Source organism: Oncorhynchus masou, chromosome 7 (assembly GCF_036934945.1).
Source record: "Oncorhynchus masou masou isolate Uvic2021 chromosome 7, UVic_Omas_1.1, whole genome shotgun sequence".
NCBI classification, from domain to species: Eukaryota; Metazoa; Chordata; class Actinopteri; order Salmoniformes; family Salmonidae; genus Oncorhynchus; species Oncorhynchus masou.
The window spans coordinates 5975264-5990005 of NC_088218.1; the positions used below are offsets into that span (position 1 = coordinate 5975264).

General features: G+C 49.3%; 1 pseudogene; it reads right to left on the reverse strand.

Annotated features, from left to right (window-relative positions):
- LOC135542930 (receptor tyrosine-protein kinase erbB-4-like) overlaps positions 1-14742 on the reverse strand; it is a 279082-nt pseudogene that overhangs the window by 74282 nt on the left and 190058 nt on the right.

Sequence of the window (14742 nt, forward strand, 5' to 3'; positions counted from 1 at the left end):
TAGCTACACACCCTCCCTCTATCTTCTCTCTAGTTACACACAGCCTCCCTCTATCTTCTATCTAGTTACACACAGCCTCCGTCTATCTTATCCCTAGTTACACACAGCCTCCCTCTATCTTCTATCTAGTTACACACACCCTCCCTCTATCTTCTCTCTAGTTACACACAGCCTCCCTCTATCTTCTATCTAGTTACACACAGCCTCCGTCTATCTTCTCTCTAGTTACACACAGCCTGGCTGACTTCTACTCTAGTTACACACAGTCTCCCTCTATATTCTCTATAGCTACACACAGCCTGGCTGACTTCTACTCTAGTTACACACAGCCTGGCTGACTTCTACTCTAGTTACACACAGCCTGGCTGACTTCTACATTCTCTGCACAAAGAGCAGGGTATTTTGAAGCTTCTGTGGGCTTGATAGATGAAGGGCCTATACATTTAGATTCTAAAGGAGGTGAGAGTGGCTCAGCGGTGGAGAGTAGATGAATCCCGGCACAGTGCAGGCAGTAGGGAGGTCCATTTGGCACCGACAGTGCCCTGATTTAACAGCCCCGGGGTAAAGATAGCAGCATTACATCTGCACTCCATTAAACTAAAGCCCATTATACAAGCCCAGAGTACAGCCAATATGGTCGTGGAAGTCTGAACCAGACACTCACACAGGAGGAAAACAAGTGGCTTTGTTAGTCTGTTGTGTGACAGGAGGCTCTGACAGTTGTTAGAAGGGGAGTGTACTGGGATATGATGGATAATATATATGAGGTGGTGTGGTGTGTGGATGAGAGTGTGTGTTTGGGGATATCTCTCACATCCCCCCCCCCCCCCCCACACACACACAGGGATAGACTGGCACAGGGATAGACTGGCACAGCCCCAGGGATAGACTGGCACAGCCCCAGGGATAGACTGGCACAGCCCCAGGGATAGACTGGCACAGCCCCAGGGATAGACTGGCACAGCCCCAGGGATAGACTGGCACAGCCCCAGGGATAGACTGGCACAGCCCCAGGGATAGACTGGCACAGCCCCAGGGATAGACTGGCACAGCCCCAGGGATAGACTGGCACAGCACAGTCCCCAGGGATAGACTGGACAGCCCCAGGGGACTGGCACAGCCCCAGATAGGATAGACTGGCACAGCCCCAGCCCCAGGGATAGACTGGCACAGCCCCAGGGATAGACTGCACAGCACTGGCAGCCCCAGCACAGCCCCAGGGATAGACTGGCACAGCCCCAGGAAGCTGGTGCATGTGTTTAAGACTGGCACATGATAGACTGGCACAGCCCCATGGGATAGACAGCCCCAGGGATAGACTCTTTATGAGCAATATAGAGTTGTTACTGGCATATACAGCCCCATTCATTCACTGGCACAGAGGGATTAGACCACAGCCCCCAGGGATAGACTGGCACGCACGCACGCACGCACGCACCACGCACGCACGCACGCACGCACGACTGGCACACACTGGCACAGCCCCACTGGCACACACTGGCACACACGCACACACTGGCACAGCCCCACTGGCACACACACACAGGGCACACACTGGCACACAGGGATAGACACACACACTGGCACACACACTGGCACACACACAGCCCCCACTGGCACACACTGGCACACACACACACACAGCCCCAGTGATAGACACAGCCCCACACTTCCAGATATGAATGAGTGCTTTATGAGTAATACAGAGTTGTAATTATTCCAACTATTCCAACGCACGTGTGTGTGTGTGTGTGTGTGTGTGTGTGTGTGTGTGTGTGTGTGTCCTGTGAGGGAGAACAGCTTGCTGGCTCCTGGTCTGTCTCTAACTGTCCCAGTGGCAGCCTGTGGGCCTGCTTTTAGATTGCAGTTTAAAAACTGGGGAGCCATGTGGGCTCTGGATGTCCAACGCCATCCACTGGGAGACAGGAAGGAGGGAGAAGGAAGGGAGGATGGGGCTTTTCAATTAGGTTTGGCAAAATGTCTCTCTCTCCAACCAGCATGCTTGATTTTAGTAGCTCACACACACACACACACACACACACACACACACACACACACACACACACACACACACACACACACACACACACACACACACACACGCACACGCACACGCACTCACACACCGGGATAGACTCATCGCTACAACTCCCGTACGGCTCAGGAGAGACGAAGGTTGAAAGTCATGCGTCCTCCGATACACAACACAACCAAGCCGCACTGCTTCTTAACACAGCGCCATCCAACCAGGAATCCAGCCGCACCAATGTGTCGGAGGAAACACCGTGCAGCTGGCAACCTTGGTTAGTGTGCACTGCGCTGGTGCACGATGAGACACGGATTTCCCTACCGGCCAAACCCTCCCTAACCCGGGCGACGCTATGCCAATTGTGCATCGCCCCACAGACCTCCTGGTCGCGGCCGGTTACGACAGAGCCTGGGCGCGAACCCAGGGTCTCTGGTGGCACAGCTGGCGCTGCAGTACAGCGCCCTTAAACACTGCGACACCCGGGAGGCCCCACCCCATTGTCTTTCTTACCCCATCCTATATCCTGCCACACCCTCTAACCCCTACCTTATCTACCCTACCCCTTCCTCTATCCTACCCCATCCTCTATCCTATCCCCATCCTCTATCCTACAGCATCCTCTAACCCCTACCCCATCCTCTATCCCCCCTATCCTCTATCCTACCTCATCCTCCAACCTCATCCTCTATCCTACCTCATTCTCTAACCCCTATTCCATCATCTATTGCCAACCACATCCTCAAACCCCTACACCATCCTCTATTCCTAACCCCAACCTCCATCCCCTACCCCATCCTCTACCCTGTACCCCATCCTCTATCCCCAACCCCATTCTCTATCCTACTCCACCCTCTAACCCTCTAATCCCTACCCCATCCTCTACCCTGTACCCCATCCTCTACCAACCCCATCTTCTAGCCTCTAACCACCCTCTAATCCCTACCCCATCCTCTATCCTCTCCCCTACCCCATCTCTAATCCCTACCCCATCCTCTAACCATCCTATAATCCCTACCCCATCCTCTATCCTACCCCCCATACTCTATCCTATCCTACCCCACCCTCTAACCCCTACCCCATCCTCTATCCTACCCATTCTATAATCCCTTCCCCATCCTCTATCCTACCCCATCCTATAATCCCTACCCCATCCTCTAATTCCTACCCATCTTCTATCCTACCCCATATCCTACCCCTCTATCCTACCCCATTGTCCATCCAACCCCATCCCTCTATCCTACCCCATTCTCCAATCACTACCCCATCCTCTAACCCTTACCACATCCTCTAACCTCATACCCCCCCCTACCCCATCCTCTATCCCCTACCCCATCCTCTAACCCCTACCCCATCCTCTATCCTACCCCACCCCCTCTAATCCCTACCCCATCCCTCTATCCTACCCCATCCTATAATCCCTACCCCATCCTCTATCCTAACCCCTACCCCATCCTCTATCCTACCCCATCCTCTAACCCCAAACCCATCCTTTAACCCCCTACCCCATCCTCTATCCTCCCCCATCCTCCTAGCCTCTACCCCATCCTCTACCCCCTACCCCATCCTCTATCCTACCCCATCCTCTAACCCCAACCCCATCCTCTAACCCCAACCCCATCCACTATCCTACCTGATCCTCTATCCCCAACCCCATCCCCTAACCCCAACCCCATCCCACTAACCCTCTAACCCATCCTCTATCCCCAACCCCATCCTCTGTCTATCCTTAACCCCTACCCCATCCTCTAACCCCAACCCCATCCATCCTATCCCTACCCCATCCTCTAACCCATACCCATTCTCTAACCCTTACCACATCCTCAACCCTAACCCCATCCTCTAACCCCTACCCCATCCTCTAACCCCTACCCATCCTCTATCCCATACCCCATCCTAATATCCTAACCCCTACCCCATCCTCTATCCCTTACCCCATCCTATAATCCCTACCCCAGCCTCTATCCTATCCCAACCTCTAACCCTACCCCATCCTATAACCCCTACCCCATCCTCTATCCCTTACCCCATCCTATAATCCCTACCCCATCCTCTATCCCTTACCCCCTACCCCATCCATCCTCTAACCCCTACCCCATCCTCTATCCCTTACCCCATCCTCTAACCCCTACCCCATCCTCTAATCCCTCCTATCCCCATCCTATATCCCCTACCCCATCCTCTATCCCTTACCCCATCCTCTAACCCCTACCCCATCCTCTAACCCCTACCCCATCCTCTAACCCCTACCCCATCCTCTAACCCCTACCCCATCCTCTATCCCTACCCCATCCTCTAACCCCTACACCATCCTCTATCCCTTACCCCATCCTATAATCACAATCCCATCCTCTATCCCTTACCCCATCCTATAATCCCTACCCCATCCTCTATCCCTACCCCATCCTCTAACCCCTACCCCATCCTCTATCCCTACCCCATCCTCTATCCCCTACCCCATCCTCTAACCCCCTACCCCATCCTCTAACCCCCTACCCCATCCTCTATCCCCACCCCATCCTATAATCCTACCCCATCCTCTATCCCTACCCCATCCTCTAGCCTCTACCCCATCCTCTATCCCTCCCATCCTACCCCCATCCTCTATCCCCTACCCCATCCTCTATCCTACCCCATCCTCTAACCCCCAACCCCATCCTCTACCCCAATCCCATCCATCCTAATCCTACCCCATCCTCTATCCCTACCCCATCCTCTAAACCCCTACCCCATCCCCAATCCCTACCCCATCCTCTACCCCTACCCCATCCTCTATCCCCTACCCCATCCTCTATCCCCAACCCCATCCTCTAACCCCTACCCCATCCTCTATCCCTACCCCATCCTATAATCCCTACCCCCATCCCTACCCTATCCTATCCCTACCCCATCCTCTAACCCTACCCCATCCTATAACCCTACCCAATCCTCTATCCCTACCCCATCCTCTATCCTACCCCATCCTCTATCCCCATCCTATCCCCCATCCTCTATCCTACCCCCAACCCAGGCTTGGCTCAAAGGCAAGTCAAGGGCTTCTACCCCCTCTCCCTCTGTCCTCTTCCCAGCATACCCTCTACCCAGTGATCCAGACAAGGCTGTATGCCATATAAACACCTGGTGATGTGAACAGACCTGGTGCATTAGACTACATGCCAGGCATTAAGCAGGGGGCGGGAGTTTCTGGGATGAACTGATCAACCTGACTAGACTGAGGTTTCAGAAGATGGAATGAGCTCAACTAATGCCTCAGAGAAGACAATATTATATGTGTGCACACACGCGCACACACACACACACGAACACACACACACACACACACACACACATACACACGAACACACACACACACACGAACACACACACACACACACACACACACACACACACACACACACACACATACACACACGACACACACACACACACACACACACACACACACACACACACACACACACACACACACACACACAGTTGTGTGTAACACACACACACACACGAACACACACACACACACACACACACACACACACACACACACATACTCACGTCCATGAACTCCACGTTTGCTTTGGGCCCCGTAACCTCGTTCAGGATCTTTATGGCCACTGGGATCTTTACTGTCTCTCCCTCTGGGACCCAGATACCCTGAAATACACAGGCACTGAGAGTTACCACTGTTAAACACAAACTCCTATGGACATATCGACACACTTTAACACACTGAAAGGAGACACATAAACCCTTCCCACAATCTCAGAGAATAGAAGCAATGTCAGAAATAATGAAAAAAGACAGCCGCTCACAGTCATACACAGTATTACACACAGTCCTACACAGTCATACACAGTCATAGACAGTATTACACACAGTCATACACAGTATTACACACAGTCATACACAGTCATACACAGTATTACACACAGTCATACACAGTATTACACACAGTCATACACAGTCATACACAGTCATACACTGTCATACACAGTCATACACAGTATTACACACAGTCATACACAGTCATACACAATCATACACAGTATTACACAGTCATACACAGTATTACACACAGTCATACACAGTATTACACACAGTCATACACAGTATTACACACAGTCATAGACAGTATTACACACAGTCATACACAGTCATACACAGTCATACACAGTATTACACACAGTCATAGACAGTATTACACACAGTCATACACAGTATTACACACAGTCATAGACAGTATTACACACAGTCATAGACAGTATTACACACAGTCATACACAGTCATACACAGTCATACACAGTCATACACAGTCATACACAGTCATACACAGTATTACACACAGTCATAGACAGTATTACACACAGTCATACACAGTCATACACAGTCATACACAGTCATACACAGTCATACACAGTATTACACACAGTCACACTGTCATCCATCATGTCAGGACAGAACCATGAACCAAAAATAATTACAGGCAAAATAACGAAAGGCAAAATAACGAAAGGCAAAATAACGAAAGGCAAAATAACGAAACACTCACAAACAGAAGCACAATCAACCGTACCTTGTGGACGGTGCCGAAGGCTCCCGAGCCGAGGATCTTAACCCTCTTGAGCTCTGTCTCTTTGAGGATACGAAGCTGGGCCTGGTTGGGGGCCGTGCCGCTAGGGGTCAGGGGCTCCACCAACTGGAACACAGACACACATACACATACAAACGCACACACACACCGGGAGGCACACACACACATGGTCAATACCTCCATCAGCCGTCCAATCAATACATATCTTAATGAGCAAATCAGCCAATCAGGGCCCTTCATATAGGTTTATCACCGACATAATCAACCAGCCCAGCATCGGTCATCAAACACCATAATGAGACCATATATCTGTCAGTCAGTGTGTGTGTGTGTCTCTGTTCGCTGTGTGTGTGTGTTTCTCTGTTCGCTGTGTGTGTGTCTCTCTGTTCACTGTGTGTGTCTCTGTTCACTGTGTGTGTGTGTGTCTCTCTGTTCACTGTGTGTGTCTCTGTTCACTGTGTGTGTGTGTGTCTCTCTGTTCACTGTGTGTGTGTGTGTGTGTCTCTGTTTGCTGTGTGTGTGTCTCTCTGTTCACTGTGTGTGTCTCTGTTCACTGTGTGTGTCTCTGTTCGCTGTGTGTCTCTCTATTCGCTGTGTGTGTGTGTGTATCTGTTTGCTGTGTGTGGCTCTCTGTTCACTGTGTGTGTCTCTCTGTTCACTGTGTGTGTGTGTGTCTCTCTGTTCACTGTGTGTGTCTCTGTTCACTGTGTGGGTGTGTGTCTCTCTGTTCACTGTGTGTGTGTGTGTGTCTCTGTTTGCTGTGTGTGTGTCTCTCTGTTCACTGTGTGTGTCTCTGTTCACTGTGTGTGTCTCTGTTCGCTGTGTGTCTCTCTATTCGCTGTGTGTGTGTGTATCTGTTTGCTGTGTGTGGCTCTCTGTTCACTGTGTGTGTCTCTCTGTTCACTGTGTGTGTGTCTCTGTTCGCTGTGTGTCTCTCTGTTCGCTGTGTGTGTGTCTCTCTGTTCACTGTGTGTGTCTCTGTTCGCTGTGTGTGTCTCTGTTCGCTGTGTGTGTCTCTGTTCGCTGTGTGTGTCTCTGTTCGCTGTGTGTGTGTATCTGTTCGCTGTGTGTTTCTCTCTGTTCACTGTGTGTGTCTCTCTGTTCACTGTGTGTCTCTCTGTTCGCTGTGTGTGTCTCTGTTCGCTGTGTGTGTCGCTGTTCTCTGTGTGTGTCGCTGTTCTCTGTGTGTGTCTCTCTCTGTTCACTGTGTGTGTCTCTGTTCACAGTGTGTGTCTCTCTCTGTTCACTGTGTTTGTCTCTCTGTTCACTGTGTGTGTCTCTGTTCACGGTGTGTGTCTCTCTGTTCACTGTGTGTGTCTCTGTTCACTGTGTGTGTGTCTCTGTTTGCTGTGTGTGTGTGTTTTTGTTTGCTGTGTGTGTGTGTGTGTGTGTCTCTGTTCTCTGTGTGTTTGTCTCTGTTTGCTGTGTGTGCGTGTGTTTTTGTTTGCTGTGTGTGTGTGTCTCTCTCTGTTTGTTGTGTGTGTGTGTGTCTCTCTGTTCGCTGTGTGTGTCTCTGTTCGCTCTGTGTGTCGCTGTTCACTGTGTGTGTCTCTCTGTTCGTTGTGTGTGTGTCTCTCTGTTCGTTGTGTGTGTGTGTCTCTCTGTTCACTGTGTGTGTCTCTGTTAGCTGTGTGTGTCGCTGTTCACTGTGTGTGTCTCTCTCTGTTCACTGTTGTTGTCTCTCTGTTCACTGTGTGTGTCTCTCTCTGTTCACTGTTGTTGTCTCTCTGTTCACTGTGTGTGTCTCTCTCTGTTCACTGTTGTTGTCTCTCTGTTCACTGTGTGTGTCTCTCTCTGTTCACTGTTGTTGTCTCTCTGTTCACTGTGTGTGTCTCTCTCTGTTCACTGTTGTTGTCTCTCTGTTCACTGTGTGTGTCTCTCTCTGTTCACTGTTGTTGTCTCTCTGTTCAGTGTGTGTGTCTCTCTCTGTTCACTGTTGTTGTCTCTCTGTTCACTGTGTGTGTCTCTCTCTGTTCACTGTGTGTGTCTCTGTTCGCTGTGTATGTCTCTGTTTGCTGTGTGTGTGTGTATCTGTTCCTGTGTGTGTGTGTCTGTTCGCTGTGCGTGTCTCTCTATGTTCCTGTGTGTGTGTGTCTGTTCGCTGTGCGTGTGTCTCTATGTTCCTGTGTGTCTCTATGTTCCTGTGTGTCTCTATGTTCCTGTGTGTCTCTATGTTCCTGTGTGTCTCTATGTTCCTGTGTGTCTCTATGTTCCTGTGTGTCTCTATGTTCCTGTGTCTCTCTATGTTCCTGTGTCTCTCTATGTTCCTGTGTCTCTCTATGTTCCTGTGTCTCTATGTTCCTGTGTGTCTCTATGTTCCTGTGTCTCTATGTTCCTGTGTGTCTCTATGTTCCTGTGTCTCTCTATGTTCCTGTGTCTCTCTATGTTCCTGTGTCTCTCTATGTTCCTGTGTCTCTCTATGTTCCTGTGTCTCTATGTTCCTGTGTCTCTATGTTCCTGTGTGTCTCTGTGTTCCTGTGTCTCTCTCTATGTTCCTGTCTCTCTATGTTCCTGTGTCTCTATGTTCCTGTGTGTCTCTATGTTCCTGTGTCTCTCTATGTTCCTGTCTCTATGTTCCTGTGTCTCTATGTTCCTGTGTCTCTCTATGTTCCTGTACGTGTGTCTCTGCTCACTGTGTGTGTATGTGTCTCTATGATCCTGTGTGTGTGTCTCTGTTCACTGTGTGTGTGTCTGTTTACTGAGACCATACTTCAGTGTTATATTTTTATATATATATTCAGTAGGATATAAAAGCAGGATTACTGAGACGTTCACTGGGGTCCATGACATTGCCCACGGCTTTGTAATGACACACGACACACACCCAGAGTCATTCAGAGTCATTATAATGTGTCTGATCTAGCATGTAAGCCCTGAGCTATTGCTAGTGAAGGGAGCCAATAGTATTGACTGAAATGGAGAAGGAGAGGGGGGAATAGAGAGAGAGAGAGAGAGAGAGAGAGAGAGAGAGAGAGAGAATGAGAGAATGAGAGAGAGAGAGAGAGAGAGAGAGAGAGAGGGGGAGAACGAGAGAATGAGAGAGAGAGAGAGAGAGAATGAGAGAGGGAGAACGAGAGAAGAGAGAGAGAGAGAGAGAGAGAGAGAGAGAGAGAGAGAATAATAGAAAATAATGAAAGAATGATGATTCCCAGTTAACCTGGACATAAACAAGGACTAGGAGTCTAGAACAGTGAGGGGCTGTCTGGTGCCCTGGGACTGAACATCGAATGCCTGACTTGATATCAAGTAAGGGAGCTGTCCACTGGGCTACTCTAGCATGTGGTGCTGAAATGCCCCCTTGGCTCTGAACAGAGGAGAAGGGGTGGTGGAGCCCACAGAGCAAGCACAGTGGGACAACTAAACCTATTAGTGTTGCTCCAGCAGACAGACAAGGAGTCAATGTTCAAATCAGGGGTCAGGGGTCAAAGAGTAATCTGGGAAAGGCCTTGGTAGCTCCACACAGTCTCAGAGACAAGCAGTTTAAAAAAATCTGTCTTCAAAAAGCCTTAGACCTTATATTTTCTGAGCAAACTTATAAAACTGTAAAACTGAGCAAACTAGAATGCTATTTGGCCCTAAACAGAGAGTACACAGTGGCAGAATATATATAGAGAGAGGAGATATAGGAGGAGATATAGAGAGAGAGGAGATAGAGAGTGAGAGAGAAGCATAGCCTTGCTATTGAGAAAGGCCGCCGTAGGCAGACATGGCTCTCAAGAGAAGACAGGCCATGGGCTCACTGCCCACAAAATGAGGTGGAAACTGAGCTGCACTTCCTAACCTCCTGTCCAATGTATGACCATATTAGAGACACATATTTCCCTCAGATTACACAGATCCACAAAGAATTTGAAAACAAACCCAATTTTGATAAACTCCCATATCAACTGGGTGAAATACCACAGTGTGACATCACAGCAGCAGGATTTGTGACCTGTTGCCACAAGAAAAGGTCAACCAGTGAAGAACAAACACCATTGTAAATACAACCCATATTTATGTTTATTTATTTTCCCTTCTGTACTTTAACCATTTGTACATTGTAAGAACACTGAATATACTGTATACATAATATGACATTTGTAATGTCTTTATTGTTTTGAAACTTCTGTATGTGTAATGTTTACTGTTCATTTGTATTGTTTATTTCACTTTTGTATATTATCTACCTCACTTGCTTTGGCAATGTTAACACATGTTTCATATGCCAATGAAGCCCCTTGAATTGAATTGAATTGAGAGGAGATATTGAGAAGATATAGATATCAATTCAATTCAATTCAAGGGGCGTTATTCGCATGGGAAACATGTGTTAACATTGCCAAAGCAAGTGAGGTAGATAATATATAAAGTGAATATATAAAGTGAAATAAACAATAAAAATTAACATCTCTCTCTCACTCTCTCTCTCACTCTCGCTGTTACTCTCTGTTACTCTCTCTCACTCTCTCTCTCTCTGTTCTGTTACTCTCTCTCTCTGTCTCTCTCTCTCTGTTACTCTCTCTGTTACTCTCTCTCACACTCTCTCTCTGTCTCTCTCTCTCTGTTACTCTCCCTGTTACTCTCTCTCTCACTCTCTCTCTCTGTTACTCTCTCTCACTCTCTCTCTCTCTGTCTCTCTCTCTGTCACTCTCTCTGTTACTCTCTCTCTCTCTCACTCTCTCTCTCTGTCTCTGATACTCTCTCTGTAAATCTCTCTGTTACTCTCTCTCTCACACTCTCTCTCTGTCTCTCTCTCTGTTACTCTCTCTGTCACTCTGTTACTCTTTCTCTCACACACTCTCTCTCTGTCTCTCTCTCTCTGTTACTCTCTCTCTCACACTCTCTCTCACTCTCTCCGTCTCTCTCACTCTCTCTCTGTCCCTCTCTCACACACTCTCTCTCTCCCTCTCTCCCTCTCTCTCACTCTCCCTCTCACACTCTCTCTCTCTCCCTCTCTCACTCTCTTTCTCTCTCTCTCACACTCCTTCTCCCTCTCTCACTCTCTCTCCCTCTCACACGCTCTCTCCCTCTCACACTCTCTCTCTAACCTTCTATAGAAAGACAGGTGTGATATTCTAAATTCTCCATTCAGTGATTTGACTGTATCATTAGTTGTCAGTAGTGCAATCACTTCACTCAGCTCTCTCTGAAACAACTCACTGTTTCATCAGCCAGAAGAAGAGAGGAGAAGGGCTGCTGGACAGCACAGCACATCAAAAACCCTCCTTTCAACCAATCAGAGAGGAGAAGGGCTGCTGGACAGCATAGCACATCAAAATCCCTCCTTTCAACCAATCAGAGAGGAGAAGGGCTGCTGGACAGCATAGCACAACAAAAACCCTCCTTTCAACCAATCAGAGAGGAGAAGGGCTGCTGGACAGCACAGCACATCAAAAACCCTCCTTTCAACCAATCAGAGGGGAGGGGAATGGGGAGGAGGTGGGGAGGGAGGGGGAGGAGGGGAGGTGGGGATGAGGGGATGAGGGGAGTTGGGGAGGAGGGGAGGTGGGGAGGAGGGGGTTTGGGGGGAGGGGGTGGGGAGGAGGAGGGGAGTGGGGAGGAGGGGAGTGGGAGAGGTGGGGAGGGGGGGGAGGTGGGGAGGAGGGGGAGTGGGAGAGGTGGGGAGGAGGGGAGGTGGGGAGGAGGGGAGTGGGAGAGGTGGGGAGGAGGGGAGTGGGTATGTATTCAAAGTGTATGTGCTAGGGTCATATGGTGTGTGTGTTTGTGTGTCCATCTGTGTGTGTGTTTAGGTGGGCTTGGCAGACTGGCAGTAGTCCCAGATCGTCACCCCCCCTGACCCTATTTCTCCCCCCCAACACAATAAGATCCAGGATCATGGATATGAATGAGTGCGTCCACTCAGACTCTCCTTGCCAGAGGAAGACTGATTGAGATGGATGTGTGTTCTTCCGTCAGCCCCTCTGTGCTGCAGCGTTGTGGGACTGCAGCAGGCGGGGCAGTAAACGTCTCCAGACTGACAGCTGTCTATAACACTGTGGTTTCACCTGTAAATTATCCTAACGCTCCCCGACAGCTCCTATTTTGGAATGGAAGTGGGAGGCCAGGTCAACTGCGGGCGTACACACTAACAAGTGAACGCACACACACATCCCCTCCAATGAATAGCAAGCGTACTCTCCAGTCTAGTAATAAATCCCTGCAACTTCATCTCAATGCTCAAACAATGAGAGATGGAGAACACATCATGTTGAGGTAGTTGTATACTTTATGGATCAGTTAAATATTCTGTCCAGGGTTTAGCAAGCTAAGGTGTGGAGTTAACAGTTTGGAAGACTCCATTCTGACACAGTGCACTATGATGTGTAGAGTACATGTGCAGCACAAGGTGTACTGTATCTTGTTCAACACCATGTCAGGGTTTTACAGAGATCGAATCCTTTTCAGAAATATATCAAGTACATGCTGTGAAATCCTTCACATCATATCCACTCTTAACCCTGCACCATTATAGTAATGTCATGTCTAATTCCCTGAGCTGATTGTGGTTGAGTCACAATGAACCCTGGATGACCCTTGACCCCTCACCTCTGTCTCCAGGAAGCGGCGCAGAGCCCTCTTCTTCTTGATGCTCTTTCGGCGCACACAGACCGCCACGCTCAGCGCCACGATGACGATGACAAACAGAGCACCGATCACCCCGGCCGCGATGAGGGGCGTCCTGCAGACAGAGTAAGAGACAGGCCCATGTCACCAACATGTATGGCTCCATTATGGAATTGTGTGTGTGTGTGTGTGTGTGTGTGTGTGTGTGTGTGTGTGTGTGTGTGTGTGTGTGTGTGTGTGTGTGTGTGTGTGTGTGTGTGTGTGTGTGTGTGTGTGTGTGTGTGTCATGTCCATGTCCCGTAGCTCCTCAGACAAGACAACAATCCCACCAGTGGCTCCAATCTGATCTGAGTCTCTCCTCCTTCCATATCTCCTACCTCCATATCTCCTCCTTCCATATCTCCTCCCTCCATATCTCCTCCCTCCATATCTCCTCCTTCCATATCTCCTCCCTCCATATCTCCTCCTTCCATATCTCCTACCTTCATATCACCTCCCTCCATATCTCCTCCTTCCATTTCTCCTCCCTCCATATCTCCTCCCTCCATATCTCCTCCCTCCATATCTCCTCCCTCCATCTCTCCTCCCTCCATATCTCCTCCCTCCATCTCTTCCTCCATCTCTCCTCCCTCCATCTCTTCCTCCCTCTATCTTCCTCCCTCCATCTCTTCCTCCCTCCATCTCTACTCCCTCCATATCTTCCTCCCTCCATCTTTCCTCCCTTCATCTTTCCTCCCTCTATCTCTTTCCTCCCTCTATCTCCTCCCTCCATCTCTACTTCCCTCCATCTCTCGCTCCCTCCATCTTTCCTCCCTTCATCTTTCCTCCCTTTATCTCCTCCCTCCATATCTTCCTCCCTCCATATCTTCCTCCCTCCATCTTTCCTCCCTTCATCTTTCCTCCCTCTATCTCTTTCCTCCCTCTATCTCCTCCCTCCATCTCTTCCTCCATCTCTTCCTCCCTCCATATCTTCCTCCCTCCATCTCTTCATCTCTTCCTCCCTCCATCTTTCCTCCCTCTATCTCCTCCCTCCATCTCTTCCTCCCTCCATCTCTTCCTCCCTCCCTCCATCTCTTCCTCCCTCCCTCCATCTCTTCCTCCCTCCATCTCTTCCTACCACCACACCTTCATCATCCCCTCTTCATCTAACCTCTTCCAGTTCAACCTGTCATCCCAGACAGGTGAAGTTTCCCTAGTGCCACCCTTTTCCCTTTACAGTGCACTACTTCTGATCAGGGTGCATAGGGATCTCCTCAAATGTTGAGCCCTGTATAGGTCATATATTTGGGACAAAGCCAGGGTCTGATCAACCCAACCCACTATCCTTTATCTCCCATGGTGCTTTGCAAAAATACATAAAGCAGTTAGATATTACATCCCCTTCCACTTGGCTCATCTAAGCAGGCTGGTCACAAGAAAGAGCTGTCGATTCTGGATGTGTGAAAAGGTCCTGAGGACGTCGATATTTGCCTTCCTTGGTTCTCACCACAGCCGTTCACATTCTCTAGCAAGCAGGGAGGCTACTTGATGACACTTCATGGAAACGGCACATTGTTTTGAATGATTTTGTTTTCCGTCTTC